The 20,888-nt window shown below is 39.8% G+C and overlaps 1 long non-coding RNA gene across 1 annotated transcript; it reads right to left on the bottom strand.

Moving 5' to 3' along the window:
* Nucleotides 1-9,397: 9,397 nt before the first annotated feature.
* LOC144819335 (uncharacterized) lies at nt 9,398-9,847 on the bottom strand. The gene is made up of 3 exons (XR_013607297.1): nt 9,790-9,847; nt 9,593-9,669; nt 9,398-9,506 (listed from the first exon to the last, which is right to left on the bottom strand). It is a non-coding gene; the product is annotated as an uncharacterized LOC144819335 (long non-coding RNA).
* Between the last annotated feature and the right edge of the window lie 11,041 nt (nt 9,848-20,888).

The following is a 20,888-nucleotide window of genomic DNA, read 5'->3' as shown; positions in this document are numbered from 1 at the left end:
TAAATAATAAATAATTGGTAATTAAATAATAATAATTAATTGGTAATTAATTAATATTAACTAGTTAATTAATTAATATAATTTTGTAAATATTTTTAAATATTAAATAATTGTTAATTAATTATTATTAATTAGTTAATTAATTAATATAATTTTTACATATTTTTAAATAATAATTAATTGGTAATTAATTAATATAAATTAGTTAATTATATTAATTAGCTTCATTTAGTTTAATATATATTTTTTACTTATTGTAAATTAATTTGGAAAACATAATATTAATAATTAAATTTATTTCTTTACAGCTAATGTGCTAATATATTAACTTTATTGTTATTGTTAATTAATAATTAATTTGTAATTACATAATAATAATTATTTTTGGGTAAAGGAGTATTGTTAGAGTTCAGGGTCAGTTTTCAGTTCTTAGTTAAAGGGGTATTTTTAGGGTTCATGGTCAGTTTTCAGTTTTTGGGTAAAGGGGTATTTCTTGGGTTCAGGGTTAGTTTACAGTTTTTAGGGCTCGGACTCCTCCCCACTGTAAGTGGGGGAGGAGTTTCGAGATCCTAATGTTATAAGAAAAAAAAGAAGAAGTATCCTTAGGGCCTTGGTGAGAGGAATTCCACACATTCCTTAGCGTTTTCTGTCATCTGGCCAGTGATTCGTCTTCCTTGTGTTTTCGTTTTAATAGGCTTGAAGTGATAGGGTAAATGTAGTTTTGTTCCGCCATTTTGGGCATATTTCGTGCGTGCTTGCGCAAAGAAGTACATAAATTATAATTAGGAGCTGTCAGGGTGCCTCCGTTAGTGAATCCAGATGGCCGGGCGCGTTCACAATTCTGCAGCGCTCAGCGCGCAGCTTCCTTGTTCTTGTTTATTATTTGAGAAGAAGGATCGACTTCCCTTGTAGTGGATCGGGAAAGACAGGGAAAGAGATTTATAACAATACATGGGTGCACTGAATTAGAAACGACAGCTCCTGGCCCTCTCCTCCCTTGCGCCCACCGCAAAGATGTCTCAGCTGCGCTGAATTAAAAGTGCATGAGGTTTTGAACATTTTTTTTCTACGCGCTCAGTTTCTTTTGACAACCTTCCCTGACTGCATCAAGGGAATGCTTTGTAGCCGGGGGGTGACAACTGCTACCAGCGCCAGTTCACGGCCGATGCATAGAACTGCAGTAAAATGTACAGTCAGAGCTGCCGTGTGGTATTTCTAGCTGTTGCATTCATATAGATTCTGCCCCGCCTCTCTCCTCTTCCGCTAACATTTCTGAGCTGATTCCAGGTAGACTCAAAAACACTTATCACGTCAAACAAATCTACTCCCTAAACCACGTCATGCGCACTTTATTTACATTAAATGCACATCCGCAAGGTGTTTAATGATGTATTTGTGACGCTGACGTTTATTCTTCGTCAAATCAGGTTGTGGTTTGCTTAAAGAGACCGTGTTGGTTAAGGATAAGTGACTCGCATTCTGTAGTTTGTTATCAACTGGCAACTACATCTTTTCTGAATGGATTAGCCAAAGTGTTTTTTCTAACAAATACTTCCGACTTAATTTGTTTTGTCACTTTGTATAAAAACCCTGTTTGTAAAATCTTTAGAGAAAAGAAAATCACCGCAAAAAAAGGGTGGCAGACAGTTTTCAGCCCAACAGATGGCTAACTTCTAGAAGCAACTACGTGATAATAAAAATAAATGGAAGTTAACTAACATTAGCGCATGGAAAGACGGCAACCGACTTGTAAAGCAACCTTTCAGGAGTAAAAGACTTGATTCGCGTTCCTAGTTTCCTTGTAAATAAACAGGAACTACGTTGTGGCCCCATTTTAAGGCAGGCAGGTCGGTGTTCAGCCATTCCCAGGAAATGATGAGGCAGATGGGCCGCGCCCGGCAATGGTTGTTCTCACATTCAGTAACTAGAAATGCTTGTGAGGAGTGTCACTATCAACAATGGTCCCCAGCTGAAACTCATTGTAAAGGGCCACATCCACTAATAAGGTTCATCACGATGCGTATCTATGGCAACAGACAATAGTAAATAGAACTGGGGTGCCCTCTGGTTTACCGATAGAGCTGCAACTGTTCCTTTTCATCTACCAATAATCTGATAAAATCACGTGATTGGGTTCTTTTCAGGTTACTTCTTGTTTACCGTTTTTCCCACCATTGAAAACGCAAAAAATTGCATCATTTAAGGTTTCTAAGAATTGCTTACGTTTTAACGTAGTATATTCCAGTGATGCTGTCTTCCTTATGCTCTTTATACACTGTGAAACTTCGTTCTTAGGCTCTATCAGAAACCGTCAATTTCACAACATCACCTTAATACAAAGTTACAAAAATGTAAAAAAAAATACATTGTATAATATTTCTAAAAATGGATGCCAAGTCTGTGCATGTAACATGTTATATTTTCATAATGCAGTTTTGAGGTGATATTGATATTTTTAAAAGGCAGTGTTCAATCTTGGGTCAATCAGAAACCCTCAATAGCTTGATAAGCCCATATAACACACAGTTTAGCTAGCTTTTAACACGTACTGTAACTATCATGGCTGTACACAACAGACAATGTTTCATAAAACAGAAAGTCTTCACAGATATAATCTATTTCACCCAAATGTGCCACAGTTCCAAAAGAAAGGCCTTAGTGACAACGAAGTGCAGAGTGCAGTTTGAGAGTGGAGAGTGCAGATTGAGAGTGCAGTTTGAGAGTGCAGTTTGAGAGTGCAGTTTGAGAGTGCAGATTGAGAGTGCAGTTTGAGAGTGCAGTTTGAGAGTGCAGTTTGAGAGTGCAGTATGAGACTTGAGAGTGCAGATTGAGAGTGCAGATTGATAGTGCAGATTGAGAGTGCAGAATCAGAGTGCAGAGTGCAGATTGCAGTTTGAGAGTGCAGTTTGAGAGTGCAGTTTGAGAGTGCAGAGTGCAGTTTGAGAGTGGAGAGTGCAGTTTGAGAGTGCAGATTGAGAGTGCAGTTTGAGAGTGCAGTTTGAGAGTGCAGTTTGAGAGTGCAGTTTGAGAGTGTAGTTTGAGAGTGCAGTATGAGAGTTGAGAGTGCAGTTTGAGAGTGCAGTTTGAGAGTGCAGTTTGAGAGTGCAGTATGAGACTCGAGAGTGCAGATTGAGAGTGCAGATTGATAGTGCAGATTGAGAGTGCAGAATCAGATTGCAGAGTGCAGATTGCAGTTTGAGAGTGCAGTTTGAGAGTGCAGAGTGCAGATTGAGAGTGGAGAGTGCAGTTTGAGAGTGCAGTTTGAGAGTGCAGATTGAGAGTGCAGTTTGAGAGTGCAGATTGAGAGTGCAGAGTGGCAGTGAGTGCAGACTGAGTGCAGAGTGACAGTGAGTGCAGACTGAGTGCAGAGTGACAGTGAGTGCAGACTGAGTGCAGAGTGACAGTGAGTGCAGAGTGACAGTGAGTGCAGAGTGACAGTGAGTGCAGAGTGAGTGCAGAGTGAGTGCAGAGTGACAGTGAGTGCAGAGTGACAGTGAGTGCAGAGTGACAGCGAGTGCAGAGTGACAGCGAGTGCAGAGTGACAGCGAGTGCAGAGTGACAGTGAGTGCAGAGTGACAGTGAGTGCAGAGTGACAGCAGAGTGACAGTGAGTGCAGAGTGACAGTGAGTGCAGAGTGACAGTGAGTGCAGAGTGACTGTAGAGTGAGTGCAGAGTGAGTGCAGAGTGACAGTGAGTGACAGTGAGTGCAGAGTGACAGTGAGTGCAGAGTGACAGCAGAGTGACAGTGAGTGCAGAGTGACAGTGAGTGCAGAGTGACAGCAGAGTGACAGTGAGTGCAGAGTGACAGTGAGTGCAGAGTGACAGCAGAGTGCAGAGTGACAGTGAGTGCAGAGTGACAGTGAGTGCAGAGTGACAGTGAGTGCAGAGTGACAGTGAGGGCAGAGTGACAGTGAGGGCAGAGTGACAGTGAGGGCAGAGTGACTGTAGAGTGACAGTGAGTGCAGAGTGACAGTGAGTGCAGAGTTACAGTGAGTGCAGAGTGACAGTGAGTGCAGAGTGACAGCAGAGTGACAGTGAGTGCAGAGTGACAGTGAGTGCAGAGTGACAGTGAGTGCAGAGTGACAGCAGAGTGACAGTGAGTGCAGAGTGACAGTGAGTGCAGAGTGACAGCAGAGTGACAGTGAGTGCAGAGTGACAGTGAGTGCAGAGTGACAGTGAGTGCAGAGTGACAGTGAGTGCAGAGTGACAGTGAGGGCAGAGTGACAGTGAGGGCAGAGTGACTGTAGAGTGAGTGCAGAGTGAGTGCAGAGTGACAGTGAGTGCAGAGTGAGTGCAGAGTGACAGCGAGTGCAGAGTGACAGTGAGTGCAGAGTGACAGTGAGTGCAGAGTGACAGTGAGTGCATAGTGACAGTGAGTGCAGAGTGACTGTAGAGTGCAGAGTGACTGTAGAGTGCAGAGTGACAGTTAGTGCAGAGTGACAGTGAGTGCAGAGTGACAGTGAGTGCAGAGTGACTGTAGAGTGAGTGCAGAGTGAGTGCAGAGTGACAGTGAGTGCAGAGTGACAGTGAGTGCAGAGTGACAATGAGTGCAGAGTGACAGTGATTGCAGAGTGACGGCAGAGTGACAGTGAGTGCAGAGTGACAGTGAGGACAGAGTGACTGTAGAGTGAGTGCAGAGTGAGTGCAGAGTGACAGTGAGTGCAGAGTGAGTGCAGAGTGACAGTGAGTGCAGAGTGACAGTGAGTGCAGAGTGACAGTGAGTGCAGAGTGACAGTGAGTGCAGAGTGACAATGAGTGCAGAGTGACAGTGATTGCAGAGTGACAGCAGAGTGACAGTGAGTGCAGAGTGACAGTGAGTGCAGAGTGATAATGAGTGACAGTGAGTGCAGAGTGACAGTGAGTGCAGAGTGACAGTGAGTGCAGAGTGACAGTGAGTGCAGAGTGACAGTGAGTGCAGAGTGACTGCAGAGACAGTGTGTCAGGGTGCACATTGTGTGAGTGTGCAGAATGAGTGTGCAGGGTAAACAGTGTGTGACTATGCAGGGTGACATTGGGAGTGTGCGGGTGAGCAGTGTGTGAATGTGTAGGGGCAGTGTGTGAGTGTGCAGAAAACACCACACACACATACACCACACACACATAACGCACACACAAACCACACACCTCAGTCTCTCAACACCACACACTTGTCACCACTCAACACAACACACTCACCACCACACTCACTCCCCAGGCTCACCCCCACAGACTCACCACCACACACTCACCAGCACACAGAAAACAACACACACAACAACACACCCCCAGCCGTCAATGAATGCTTTCACCATGCACAAACACCAACAACCATCATCCATCTGTGCACGCTTTTACCAAGCACACACCCACCAGCCGTCAGTGCACCCTTCCACCAGGCACACACACCTCCAGCCGGCAGTGCACTTTTCCACCAAGCAATCGCAGTATGGTACACTTTACTTTTAAACATATTCATATAAAGCACAGCATGCCACCATTGGTAAAATTACAATTCAACCAAGATACTTCCACTACACACCACATGCACACACTCCATAACACATGGCAAAAAGACATTGGCATTTACAATGCCATTAGCTCAAACTCAAATAAATCCGAGCCCGATTGCATTTCTAATGCTTGTTGGGTAAAGGTGTAGTTTTTGGGTTCAGGGTCAGTTTTCAGTTTTTGGGTAAAGGGGTATTTCTTGGGTTCAGGGTAAGTTTTCAGTTTTTGGGTAAAGGGGTATTTCTTGGGTTCAGGGACAGTTTTCAGTTTTTGGGTAAAGGGGTATTTTTTGGGTTCAGGGTCAGTTTTCAGTTTTTGGGTAAAGGGGTATTTTTTGGGTTCAGGGTCAGTTTTCAGTTTGTGGGTAAAGGGGTATTTTTAGGGTTCAGGGTCAGTTTTCAGTTTTTGGGTAAAGGGGTATTTTTAGGGTTCAGGGTAAGTTTTCAGTTTTTGGGTAAAGGGGTATTTCTTGGGTTCAGGGTCAGTTTTCAGTTTTTTGGTAAAGGGGTATTTTTAGGGTTCAGGGTCAGTTTTCAGTTTTTGGGTAAAGGGGTATTTTTTGGGTTCAGGGTCAGTTTTTAGTTTTTGAGTAAAGGGGTATTTTTAGGGGTCAGGGTCCGTTTTCAGTTTTTGGGTAAAGGGGTATTTTTTGGGTTCAGGGTCAGTTTTCAGTTTTTGGGTTAAGGGGTATTTTTAGGGTTCAGGGTCAGTTTTGGGTTTTTGGGTAAAGGGGTATTTTTAGGGTTCAGGGTCAGTTTTCAGTTTTTGGGTAAAGGGGTATTTTTAGGGTTCAGGGTCAGTTTTGGGTTTTTGGGTAAAGGGGTATTTTTAGGGTTCAGGGTCAGTTTTCAGTTTTTGGGTAAAGGGGTATTTTTAGGGTTCAGGGTCAGTTTTGGGTTTTTGGGTAAAGGGGTATTTTTAGGGTTCAGGGTCAGTTTTCAGTTTTTGGGTAAAGGGGTATTTTTAGGGTTCAGGGTCAGTTTTGGGTTTTTGGGTAAAGGGGTATTTTTAGGGTTCAGGGTCAGTTTTCAGTTTTTGGGTAAAGGGGTATTTTTGGGTTCAGGGTCAGTTTTAATTTAATGTACGCTGGATTTGGTATAGTAATAATTAAATTATTAGAGACCAACATATACTCACATTTAATATACAGTGCAAAATTTCTGATAAGATTGTTACATTATAGTAAGATAATGATACAAATAGTTCAACATGATTGTAGAAACATTATTTTTATTTATGTTTCACAAATAAAATGTTATTTCATTACAAAAATCTTTTTTATTACATTTGGTTTTATAAACATATTTTATAAACACAATGATAAGCAACTATACAGAAGCATTATTATTTTCAGACTTTTTGTACAAAAATGAATATTATTTATTATCTATTTTACATATTGTAATTTCATAAAGAAATGTAGAAATAACAAAAGTATTTTTTACACTTTATTTCAATACATAAAATATTTATTATGTAAGTCACATATTTTTAACACATTTTTCTATTATTATAATTTTTGACAATGTAGTTATATTTCTAGACATTGTTAATATAAATATTATTCTTTTCATAATATGTATTTATTACATTCATTTACATATTTGTTAATCAAATCATTGTAGGATTAAAGTAAATATTTCTTTACAATAATAGAAACTTAATGTTCATTTTTGCATATTTAGTGAAGTATATATATTATATTTTATACTTGGGACTATTTTATTGCATTTGGGTGCTTTATTTTGTAACCGGGTTAGGTCGTTTTGGGTTATTTGGAAGAAGGGCTGATCGCGGTTGGGAGACACTTCACGTCGCTTCAGGTAAGGTTTATTTTATATGTTTTATGTGTATTTTAATGATGTTTTGAGATTAGTGACCTTATATTTTGTGTTGTTGAATGTGAGGGAGGTATGTTTTAGATTTCGAAAACAGATAATTACTTATGGTATATACACGTAGTGTTAGTTAGTTAACTCATTATATATAGAGTGAATTTTAGTCTTTTACGGTATATCTACAAGTGAAATCATCTATTTTAATATGTTTGTACCTAATTACTAGCTAATTAATGTGGGTGGGAATGTCTGTTTTCTATGTTTTTGTCATAGGTGTACGCTACATCGGAAGTTCCGTTTTTTTTTAAAGGAAGTGTTTGTTTGTTTAATTCAACACTGCTTTACAAACACTTCTTTACATTTTTCGGTTTTGCTGGAGCGATTCTTTCTATTTTTCAAATTTTTCGGGTTTTTTATGCTTATTCGATGGCTCTGGATAACGTGGATGTCTTAATTTTGGAACAGTTGTATTTTTAAATTTTTTTTGGGTTAATTTGGCACTACCTGGATTACTTTGGCGGACAAGGAGGTTATTGGATTGACAACATGATTGGTAAGTCCTTGCTTTCTTATTTTGTGTGGGTGGGTAATGTTATTTTTATTATGGAATAGTTTTTTACTTGTTATTTAGTTTTAATGTGTGCATATATTATAATAATATCTCTATATATTGCATACATTAAATACTTTAGAAGCTCACGTTACATATTTTTCCATACTTAGGTGATACTTTTAGTGTTTTATAACATTTTGGGAATTAATTAGAGTAGTGTTTTGGCAATGATATTTAGGTATTCTATGCCTTTTGTACTAGGGTAAAGTTTAACTTGTTCTTCCAGGTACTTGTGCATTTGTTTATTTTGCTTTGATGTTTTAGGGACAAGTTCAGTTACAGATTGGTCCATTCTAAATTCCTGGTAGCTCTGTTCTTTCTGTAGGCATTTAATGAAATGTTCTAGAGTAGGTTTGGTTCTGCCAGTTGATTGTACAAATGCATTGTGCCAACCTTCCACTGCATTGTTAGTTTTTGAATCTCCGTTAAGGGTACTTCTGTAAACGTTCCTTCAGGGTATGAGGAATTTGGGATTTCGTCTGTGGCCAGATCTGTGGAGTCTGCCTACCCAGGTGTCTTCAAAGTAGTCGAGAAATGGACTTAATTTAGCTTCATTTTGTTTGTAGAAGGGGCTGTCTATAAGAATGTTGTAGTGTTCAGCTACGTCTGTTTCAGGTACATAAGCAAGTGCAATGAGTTTTTTAATTTGGAAAGCAAAAGATGAGTTTGTAGCATATTCGACACTTAGGGTAGTTTTTTGAAGGTGTCTCCATAAACACTGGTTTAAATGATAATAGCAGCCTTGAATGCAGGTATGGGGGTGGATTTTTATGATAGTTGAGAGCATTGCTTGCTCAAAATCAAGAATGATACTTTCAGGAGAAAAATCATTAGTTTTTTGTTTAATTATATTTATTAATTCCATATATGTGGAATTATTTTTGTTTGGTAATAGTGCATATAGCAAAGGTATGTTGCAGTTGTGGTAGAGGCCATGTATTGTGTATAATTGGAAAAATGGTTTGGGACAGATGTTAAATGTTCCATCCATCATCCAATATTGGCTTTACTGCAGTTTAACTAAATTCATACTGGTACCAAAAATTATAAGCCTTTTGTCATTGTTTTCGTTGTCGTAAACTATAAATGGTTGTTTATTTAAAGTTATTATTTGGTTAGCAGTTAAATTTATATCCTGATATGTTCTGGGAGATGGTGTTGTAGAAGTAGTAGCTTTTTTAGTTCGTGCTATAGTTCTTTTTAAGGAGAGGATATTTGGCATTTGAGTTGTGGCAGTTTTTGGGATTTTAGGAATGGCTTCTTTTAAAATGACATTTGTTTGCTTTTGGGAACCTGTACTAGCTTCTTTTATATTTTCCAAAGCTGTTCTAACTTCTATTTCAGTAACATTAGGTGGATGATTGTGTTCCCTAGTATACAGCACTATAGCTTTTTTAGTTGTTGCTCTGCCATAGCACTTGTTAGAATAATATTTACAACATTTACAATTAACTTGCATGCCATATTGCTTTTCTTGTGTATAAGTGTAACCCATGTAGCATAGTAATAGTTTTCCTTTCTGGCTGGTCACAAATTCGGCTCCTTCGGTCATTTTGTACTTTGTATATCTATAAAATGTATATATAATAGTTAATGTCAAATTAAATGTGATAAATAATCTATGTTAGTGATAAGTAGGAATGTTTATACTTACGTGTTTTTGAATTTACAGCAAAATTAGGAGCTGCTTGCTTCTTTAGTTGGGGATAATTGTTTGTGATGTTGTTGTAGCTGTTATGAAAAACATGAAAGTAGTATATTATTAATTAATGTTTCGGTACATTTGCAATGTTAGAGCTCATTTCTACTACAAAAGTGTATCTTCATGATTCACATTGTGAAGATACTTACATATTTTTTTAGGTTGGTCTTTGCCAGTATAGTTGTTTCTTCAGCTTCTGGAGAGTAGTTTGTAGTGTTATCTTAAATAAAAAAGGAACATATGTATTAGAATAATCACCATGTTGGTATGTTCTTTAATAGATTACCTGGTAATTATGTTCTTTAATATACTTACTTTGTGATTATTATCTGTATTATTCAGAATGTGGAGTTCTGTATTATGTCTGTATATCTATTCGTTGTGTTTGCTCTGTAAATAAACAATATATAATAGAACATAATTAGAACAGTTCTAAATGTTTGTATTGTTTTTCCACATTTATTTCAGTTGCATAATACTTACGTAGTAAAATGTATTGGAGAAATAGTACTGATGTCCTTAGTTCATTAGTAGTGCAGTTTTCAGTAGTAGAATCTACAGAAAAAAAGAAATATGTGGGGCAAAAGTCATTATTTCTGTGTGTTTAGATTTATGTGCACATAATGAATCAATGTGAAATTACTTACATGGTTATTAGAATCTGTATTCCTAGGGTTTGTTCACAGTTATTTTGAGTAGAATATTCAGTACTCGTTGTATCTAAAAAAAATAGTTTCATATAATTATTTAGCATGTTAAGTAGTATGAATAGCAAAGGGGCACTGGGTATTTAGCAGGTAAGTAAGTAGTATTAGCAAACAATGCACTTTCTATTTTATTTACTTACTTAGAAGATGTGATAGTAGGTTGATAGTCTGGTTCTTCTAGTTGTTGTGCAGCAATTCGGATAGAGATGAATCTCCTTCAGTGACTTTTGGCAAGTAGTTTGTGCTTAGATTTTAATTGTTTATATAGGGGAGTGTCAGTAGTAATTACTTTGCTATTGGTTCATTTAAAAAATTAGGTTTGTGATTGGTTAGTTAGTATATTTGAATTTCAGTTGTGATTACTTTGTAATAGAAGTGAAAAACAAAAACAAATTATAAAATTATACAAAGTAGTATAGAATATTTTTATATGTGTAGGTGATATAATTATACCAATAGGATATTTTTGACAAATTAATAGTGTGTCTATAGTATTAATTTAAGTATTGAGTGTTTATTTAGATGTGAAAACATATAAAACGTTAATTAATTATGCAAACAGATGCATATAAAAAGTCGATATAGCTGATAATCCGATATTGAAGTGCACGATATTTTTGATGTCGATATTATAGTTAATGTCATTATTTTTTGTAGATAGCGATATTTTTGTTTTCCGATGTTAATGTAGTCGATATAAAAGTAAACGATGTTTTTGTATATCGATATTAAAAAATCGATATTTGTGTATATATCTAGTTAAGTATAGGAACCCGATATTTTTGATTTCGATATTTTTGCTCCGATATTTTTGTACGTCGATATTGTGAATCTCGATATTTTGTCAGACATTCGCAGAGAGGTGTTCAATGTTTTAAAACAGGAACTTACTGAAGCTCCTACTTTGGGACATTTGACCCCAACATCATCACCGACGCTAGTGTCAACGGTTTGGGTGCAGTTATTTTGCAAGTTGATGGTCCCAACACTAAAACGATTATGTTTGCATCCAGAAGCTTGAGGGGACTGGAAATCAGGTATTTGGTTATTGAAAGGGCAGCTCTAGCATATATTGGTCAGTTGAAAAGATGAAGTCATTTATATGGGGGTGTGAGTTTAGAGTCAAGACCGACAATACGCTTAGAGAGAGATCTTTCAGAGCAAGGGCATTGCTGCAGTGTCTGGAAGAATTACTAGGTGGGTGGTGGCACTGCAGGAGTACGATTTTGTAGTAGAGTACATCCCATGGTTGAGAAATGTAGTTGTTAATACGTTATCAAGATTAGGGCCTGAGGAAGATGAAGTTGGGGGTGTGGATGAGGATGATGAAGAGTGCATGTGTGCTATTGAGGGTGCAGCAATTTCTGAGGAAGAGTAAGGAAAAGCTTCTTGTGAAGATGTTAGTATTCAAGAAGTATTTGAGCTGTTGAGAATTGGATGGAGTAAGAAGGGGTGTCATGGCAAGGAGAGTCAGAAGTTCTGTAATGTAAGTGAGGGTTTGTTAGAATTAGATGGATTTTTGTACCGTGGAACAAAGTTGGTGCCACGGTTGTCTTGAGGAAGTTGTTGCTCAAACTAGAGTATGAAGGGTATATATAAGACGAAAGAAAGATTAAGATCTATTTACTGGTGTCCAGGGCTGGACACTAATGCTAAGAGATTAGAGCATTCAATATAAGATTTTGAAGCCTATGATTCAACTCATGGCAAAGAGGCAGAAACTAAAGGGTCCTTGGGAAGACGTTGCACTGGACATTTTAGGGCCAATACATGCCCAAGTTGGGCCCCTGTATGTTATTGTGTTAACAGATCTTATTTTCGTGATGGCCAGAAATAACTTTTTCCCATGGTATACAAACCAAACAGGTGGTTGCATTTCTTCAGAAACTCATTGTAAGGAGGAGGTCCCTGGAACATTGTTAACTGATAATAGTGTTCCGTTAGTTTTGAAGGAAATGAAGGATTTCTTGGCTGAGAAAGGAATCAAACAAAAGTGTACTTTATACTATCCCGAGGCAAATGGAGCTGGAGCATTTTAACAGGTTGTTAAAGTAGTCTATTAGAATGGCATGGACAATGCAGAGAGCTGGAGAGAGGAAGTGCGTAGGAAAGTTGGTGTGTATCAGTTAACCCTGCATTCTGTTATGGGTAAATCACCATTGGAACTATTTAGGAAAAGAAGACCTAACAGTGTAATGTCTCCTCCGTGGGTAAATGCAAATTGTGAGTAGGAAAAGGATAATGGATGTTCAAGAGAGAGAAGAAAAGAAAATGGATGAGAGGAAGAATGATCTGACGAGAGGAAAAGAGTGAAAGTAATGAAGGTGCATGCTGGAGATTGGGTGAGAATCAAGATGCCAGTGTGTTATAGGATGTTTTTGGATCTTATATGTGTAATAAAGTTGTTTAAGAATGCAGTCAAATGTTAATACTGGGGTGTGGAACCATGACAGAGTGGTTGTGGTGAACTACGGGAAGGAAGGGAGGGTGGATGAAAGAATTGAGTGTGCTGAAAGATGAAGAGCTCGATAGTGTGAGATGAAGTTTGAGAAAAGTAAAGGTACCCAAGTATTTTGAGGATTATGTCAGTTCAAATTGATCATGTATTTGGCTTTTTTTATCTGAATATTTTACATTTTGGTGCAAAATTTTCAGTTTAGGCAAGTATTTCAGCAGACTTGCACGTAATGGTTGGGTTTCTAAGCGATGTGTAACAGTGTGTGTTGTAGAACTGAACAATTTATCTTTTCATTCATATTCTTTAGCTTTGTAGTTTTACAAATAATAGGGGTGTTTTTGTTTTATGTATGAGAGGGAGGTGTCTGTTAACATGTTAGTGTTAATTGAGTGGATTGCATTATAAGGTACGCAGATTGTGATGGGGGAGTGTTCCATTGAAAGCTATATGAGTTGTTTGTTTTGTATAGAATGTAATGATTTGAAAAGGAACTGACGTCTTGTCACTGCAGATGGCAGGGCTCTTTTCTCCTGCGAGCTCAACTGAATAAACTTCATTACCTCTCTGCGGTGTTTATGGAGTATGTTATTTTGGAGAGAAAGTACTTTTAAACAAGAGTCTGCAGCCATGGCCCATACACTGTCTGATGTAGGTGTCTACGAGGGAAGTAAACTTAGAATTGCTGGTGCACGGAGTACACACGCTACTGTAGTTAAAATCATCAAATGCTCCGGAGAGAAAGGCATTCTTTTGCTCTGACATGAAAGCAATGTTTTTTTTTAAACGCTTACATTCTTTATAAGTCAGGACACTAAAAAGCAATACCTTCTTCAACTTTCTATATGGTTCTTTGTGAAGCTTGGCAGATTGATAACCTGAAGCAATTCACAGATGCTGTTAACATCTAATTTCACCATTCCTTCAAAAAGTCTGACAGTGGCTGCATTTTGCTTGCAGATCTTAGAAAGTATCACTTGCTTTTAAAATCAAAACGCTGTATCATGTACTTATTCGCCTTCCTGTTAGCAGCACATTTGAAAACCTTTATTGATGAATGACTAGAGAGAATGGCAATTGCTACAAGTCAGTATTTAGACTCTCTTGTGATCGTGGGCACTCAAGATCTTTACAGCATTTACTCAATTCAATTCTTAGCAACAAAAAAGCAATCCATGGTAAAATATAAAGCGCTAAGTACAGTTTTTCTCGTTATCTTTGACAAGGGCAGTTTATTTCCCACAGGAATGCCAAATGGAAAGACATGGGAGCAGTCCTAAGTACAAAAGAAAAGTACTTTCAAAATCCATGTAAAACACGTCAGCTATACACATCGCTAGGTCCTTTAAATCTTGCTGCCATTTTGGTGAAGCCTGTAGAAAGACACAGACAAAGCCAATAGAGGAGGAGATTGTTTATTGTAAGTTAAATGGAAACATAAATGACACCACCAGGAGCAGATGTACTTAGACGCTAAGCCCAGGTGTGTCTGGCTCAACCGCCCTACAGGGAACCCCGATAACCCTGACATTTCATGACATAATTGAGTAACATGACAAGCAGGATACCACACTCCTGAAGCCCAACTTTGAGAGGGCTGAAATGACTATGCTCTTGGTGATAGATGAGGAAGAGTAGTGCCGGATTAAACCCTATTGAGGCCCTTAGGCAGTCAAAAGTTCAGGCCGCCCCCTCGCAAAATATCTCCTAATACATTTTTAATTTTACCAGAATTGATCCGTTGTCAAGGGGCTCCTAAAAAGAGTGGCACCCATAGGCCGATGCCTATTTGGTTATCCGGAACTGAGGAGGAGTAAAAGGGTCTACCTCTGACAGATCTCCTGTCTTCCAGGAGCAAGAAAGTTCAGTGGAAGGAGTTGTCTTCTCCCCTACCCTGATCCCAGAGCAACAGAGGGGCTGTTGCCACTTGCTGGGGAAGTTTGCCTCTCTCTTAACTAAAGGATACTAACTTAACTAAGGGCTCACCAATTGGTATACTCATGATATAGACACAGGGAACAGCATGCCTGTCAAAAACAAAATTTACGAGTTGTCTGACATAGTGATAGTCAGCATAAAGGATAAGGTATCCAAAATGTTGGATCTGGGTGTGATTGAGCCCCCAGTAGTCCCTCATCCAGTTCAGTGGTAATGGTACCTACACCTGTTCAACTGGGCATCACCCCAGAACTCAGGCCCTCTGTTCATTACACGGAGCTCAATTCAGTTACCAAGACAGAAGATCACCATATCTCCCAGAGCTGGTGTGCTCATTGATCAGCTGAGTGCTGCCAAATTCCTCAGTACCTTGAACTTGACATCAGGGTATGAGCAGATCACTCTGACTGACGAGGGCAATAAGAGGTCTGAATTCTCTATCCAAGAGGGACACTTTCATGTAAAAGTGATGCTCGATGGACTAAATAATGCCCCTGCCACCTTCCAGAGGTTGGTTAACCAGGTCCTGGCTGGGTTAGAAAACTACAGTGCCACCTACATGAATGACACTGCTGTTTTCAGCACAAACTGGGATGACGACCAGCACTGATTCCAGGCAGTGTTTCAGGCACTGCAAAGGCCAGGGATGACTATCAAGGCCAGTTAGTGCCTAACGGGGCTGGTATCAGTGGTATTCCTGGACCACCAAGCCAGTGGAGGAAAGATGCAGCCTCCCAAGACCAAAACGAGAGCCTTCTTAGGCCTCACGAGTAATTCATCTGGCTTCCAATAAGCAGCCTAAAAAAATTGACATGGACATTTGATACCCTGAATGAAGCTTTGTGTACAGTACCAGTGGTTAAGGCTCCCAACCTTTCTAAAGAATGTCTAGCCCATACAGATGCTTCAGAGCATGGCATTGGAGCAGCCTTAGAGACGTAAGACTACGTCTCGAGCAGAACGCCGAACACAGTGTTTCGAGCTTGCCCGACTGATACAATCGGGCCACATAAAAGAGACCCTCGTTGGGCATCTTCTAAATAACTTGGGGTTAGTTCCAAGCCGCGCACAGCCCTGACTTGTATGGCCCGCTACATGAATAATTAGTGGATCAAGCGGGATCTGTGTCCTCCCAACTTTATTATCCTAAGGGATTTCAGTCTTATTTACAAGAGATTTTTGGTCCTGAGGAGAACCCCGCAATTGGGGGTTCGAAACGCGTCGACCTGACCGGACCCATTGTCAATCTGAATAAACAGGCGATTATTGTTTTGAAAATAAGGATTTATGTCCAAGTGACAGTTCTGACGGAGTAGGACTCTAAATTAAGGAATTTAACAATGTTCATATGTACAAATAATCATTGTCTTTGACATAGGGTCATCTAAAAGTCTGTTGTATATATGTGGTTTTGTATGAATGAGGTATGTATGACTTGGCCAAAGTATGGGTAGGATGTGTGGCAATTTTGTAATGATATTGTATATTGAAAAATGTTGATGTTATTAATTGTATTGTTTTTTCATCTGTTTATATATGCACAAATATTTCCTGCAACATGGTTTAAAAAATGATTTAAAAGAATTTTTCCATTAGTGAAATAAATAAACTAGTGACGTAATTTATAAAACGGACCGGTAGGTTTTATTCATAAAGGTCACTCCAAAGAAGACAGAAAGTAAAATCCAGTACTGGCAATTGTGTTGTTCTTTCATTGGAGCAGCCTTGTCACAGCTAAACAATGAGGGCTGGGACAAACCTGTGGCCTTCATCAACAGGAGATTACTGCCCAAGGAACAGGGGTGGAGGGAAATTTGAGAGAACAATGTGCAGTAGTCAAGGCACTGAAGAAGTTGAGCCCATGCCTGTTTGGGATTCACTTCTGCATTCAAAGACACCACAGACCCCTCAGATGAGTGATGGGAATGCAGGGTGCGAATACAAAACATCTGAGTTGGTTCATCTCCCCACAGGGAATAGACTTTACTGTGGAATATTGCTGTGGAACTGACCACACAGTACTCGTGGTCTTACAAGGTTATTCTGCCTTAGCAATGAGAACTCCTATCAGGGTAAGTAGTGCTCTATGCTTTCTGATGGAAGAGGGGTGACATTTTCGAAATTAAGATCCTTTGTGTGGTATTCCCACACATTTTGGCCTTCTTGAACTGAACCCGTTCTTGTTGGCCATAGCACTCTGCACACTTTACTTCTGAAAACCAGTGTTAAAGTGCTTATGCTCTCCCATTTCAATATGGTAAAATGAGCATACCTTTAATGTACTTATAAGCCCTTAGTATAAGGTAGTAAAGGTCCAGAGAGCCTTAAATTAAATGCTATGAATGGGCTTCAACACACATTTGTCATCAGCTAAAGTGGCACTGTAAAACATGTCTCCAGGACTGCCCTTGCAGCCTTTGTGTGAAGTTTTAAACTGCCATTTCGGCCTGGCAAAATAAACCTTTTGCCAGGTCTAAACTTTCCTTTTATTATTTCTAAGCCACCCCTAAAGTAGGCCCTAAATCCCATAGAGCAAGGTGCATGTTATCTAAAACGTAGGCCATGTACATATAAGGTAATACATGTCCTGGCAGTCAAAAACCTACAAAGTCGTTTGTCACTGTGGCAAGCCAGGTTCTATCATAGAAAAACACTAGGTTACATTATCACAGTTTATAATGCTAAGCTTCAAATTGAGAGTAGCTAGAAACATAATCCAAGGACTCATTGTAATAGTAATTTAAAACACAACTTAATGGTCACGTCAGGTTTTTTATTACTATTTTAGAAATTACACTTTTAGAAAGTTATAATTTCTCTGCCTAAGTCAAATGTGCCTTTCTGCCAGTGCTACCTGACTGTTAATGGCTGTCCTGTGTTTTTATGTGTATTGTTCCCAGTCAGTGGTCAAAAGGCTTTGGTGAGGAGAGGTGCTTTTCTCCCTTTAGCAGGTTGGCCTGGGGGTTGATCCCAGCCCCTTCCAGAACTTTAAAGGGTTCCTACCCTGTCAGTGGTGGATGTAACTCACACCTAGGCTTGTATCGCTTTGTCCTCCCAACACAGTGCGTTTGACTGCAAACCCAGTGGTAGGAAAGTGCTGCCATAGAACTGGCTTTTAGTGACCACAAGTCAGTTTTTGCCCATTATCATAGCCATACTCCTGGGTGAGCTCAGGAAGCTCTAAAAAGAGCAAGAAAGGTTCGGCCATGTTGGATTTGGGTAGAGAGCTGCACTGTGGGATAGTTTACAGTACAATACACAGGAACTGCATCTACTGTATTCATTAACTATTAAAATGTATTATTCAATTAGTATGCAAGAAGGCCATGTAGGATGCCCACAAGCCAAATATGCAAATGAGGGAATATTCACTTTTTTTTCTTTATTCCTCATTCGCCTTAGACCACAGTGATCACACTAGCCACCTGTACCATTCCACGTTATTGGAGAAGCATAGGCTGGTGTAGGGGAAAGCTAGAGGGACAAAGGAAGCAAACACCTCTGCCTACCGGTACTCAGTGGACTAGAACGACACTGACCCAAAGGAAAGGGGCACGGTCACACTCCATGTAGTCCAGGTTACCCTGGCGACTGTTAATGTTGGAAATTGAGGCAATAAGGATGTCCAACACAGTCAGGAGAGATCCAAAGAGGCATAATCATAGGAACTGTGATTTTAAAAAGAAAGTATAATCCAGACTCGCCCGACTGGGCCGTAGACCATTTCAATGGAAGATCCCATACCGCATTCTTCCTCCTCCTCCTACTCTGGGTACGGGTCAGATCTAACTTGGACACTAAGATCACCGAGGACAACCACTTAGCATGCATGGGAGGTACGCACACTACCCATTTTTTAGACATCTCCCTCCTGGCCAACAGTACAGCATAGAAGAGAACAGACCTGGCCAAGCCTATAACCTTATTAGCTATTCCAAAAATGATCAGGGTCAAATTTATTTGGATTTGTAGGCCAAGAATGACTGAGGCAGTTTTACATACTTTCCTCCAGAAGTCTACAATAGCTGGGCGCTCCACAAACATTTGTAAGTCTGAGGCTCTCTCCAAATCACATTTCTTGCAGCTGATTGGGAGATAGTCCGTCATCTTTGACAGTCTTAATGGTGTTAAATAAGCCCTATGAACCGTAAAAAGATCATTCTTTCTTAGCCATGCTGGTTTTACAGTTGCAAACAAAGTACAAAAGAATGTGTGCCACAGATGTTCGCGTGGTTCATTTGGTAGACTCTCACCCCGCAGTTCCCTGGCCAATTTAAAATTCCCATCAATTGCGTCCTTGATACTCCAGTACCAAGTGGAGACCTCTTTTTTTCCCCGTGGGTCTATTCACCAGCTGTTCCTCTAATGCATTGCCTATGCCAATGGGTATTTTTAGATTTTGGGCCCAGCTCTGTAGCTAGATGTATTTAAATTTAGTTAGACCCCCTTCTGTAATGTTTAGAATTGATTGCCAAGAAAATAGGATGCCCTCTTGAGCCAGATCCCCCATACCTTTAAACCAGCCGCTCTGAGTCGTAGTGCTAATCTGTCCTTCAGTCACTCCGGCACACCTGGCGAGTCCCACAGGGGGGCTAGATTTGAAAAACAATTGATACCTGTCAACCATTTGATCTCAGCCCATTTTTTCATTTTTTTTTGTCCTCATACATGCCATCAGAAACGCTCTAGATGGGATTCCTCCACACCTTTCGCACAGACCCATTCGATGACCACCCTTATGGAGGGCCTGAAAGGAAAGGCAGAATTCACCCAGAGGTGTGGCTGTATCCTGGTCCCACTCCTGTTCTCAACACCTGGGAGACCATATGTTACTAAGGAGGACCAGACCGACAGACCTCTGGCATAATCATAGGACTGATCTTACTTCTCCCTCCAGACCTCTAGAGCCGCCCAGATCTTATTGGCACTAGAGTTATCGCAGGCCATATCTGATTGGCTAATCATGATGATGTTCTTTAGACAGTCCGCAAAGGAAGGAGGAGTTTCAGATTTCCAAGCTCTACAAAGTTTTCTCCTAGCAATGATTATTACATAAAATACAAATTTCGAGGCTGGAGCATTCATACAATAATCCGGCAGAAGACCAAAAAAGATTAACCTTGCACTTACCTCAATCTGCTTAAGCCGCACGTCCTCCAGGAAACCACATACCTCAGTCCAAAAAGAGCTGATCTTCGGGCAATCCATAAATATATGCAGGTCATCCGCGGCTGGGTACTTACATCAGGGCTATTTGTAGATCCTTGCAGTCACCTTAGACAGTTTCCCAGGAGTCCAGTACACTCTATAAGCAGTGTACAGATGATTCCTCCTGAGGGTAGCTGGTTTAACGACTGCCTTTAACATAATAAAAGAATCACACCAGAGTTTCCGCAACCCATCCCAGTCTTCTGAGAACACACTGCCCCAGCGTTTCCCCACCTCCGAATCCAGGCGATCCCCCGCATCCACAAGGGCCTCATACCAGAACGATATTTCACATTTCCATGGACCCATTCTAGAGATAGAATCAACGATCGTACACAGATCCTTGTTGCTCCACGACTGCATTTCCCACCATGTGGATAGCTGATAGAACTTAAATCTCGTTAGTGTCCCACTAGTTAAGTTTGAAATTGACTCCCAGCTGATAAGTTGTGAATCTTTCCGGAGATCTCCCCACAAACTGATACCTGCTAGACTAAGTGGGTGTGCCAGTTGGTCCTGAAGGCATTCAGGGGTGCCTGGGGAACCCCAAATTGGGGCCTGTGCCATATAATACGGTATTCTCAAAGCTTTCCTAATATACCCCCAGTTATTTAGTGCAGCCAATAAGGTCTTAAGTCGGACTTTTTTGTAAAACTTGGGGTTACCAAATTTATAAAGGAAAAAACTTCTGTCCCTGCGGAACATCATGTAGCATTGCCTGAAATAAAAGGCCCAGAGAGAAAGAGTCCGCCTTATTAGCCAGAATTCTAAAGTTTTTAAAATGAAAAGCGTGACAATAAGAAAGTAGGTCAGGTAAGGCCAATCCCCCTATCTTTAACCCTCTCCTAAGATTTTTCCATGCTATTCTCAGGGTTTTTGTGGCCCATATAAACAAACCGATTTTACCTTGAAGGGTAGCAAGATCCCTAATGTTAAAAGA

The sequence above is a fragment of the Lissotriton helveticus genome, chromosome 2_1 (assembly GCF_964261635.1).
Source record: "Lissotriton helveticus chromosome 2_1, aLisHel1.1, whole genome shotgun sequence".
NCBI lineage: Eukaryota > Metazoa > Chordata > Amphibia > Caudata > Salamandridae > Lissotriton > Lissotriton helveticus.
Note: the sequence above shows the minus strand (reverse complement) of the source record. Positions and strands in the feature narration are given on the sequence as shown.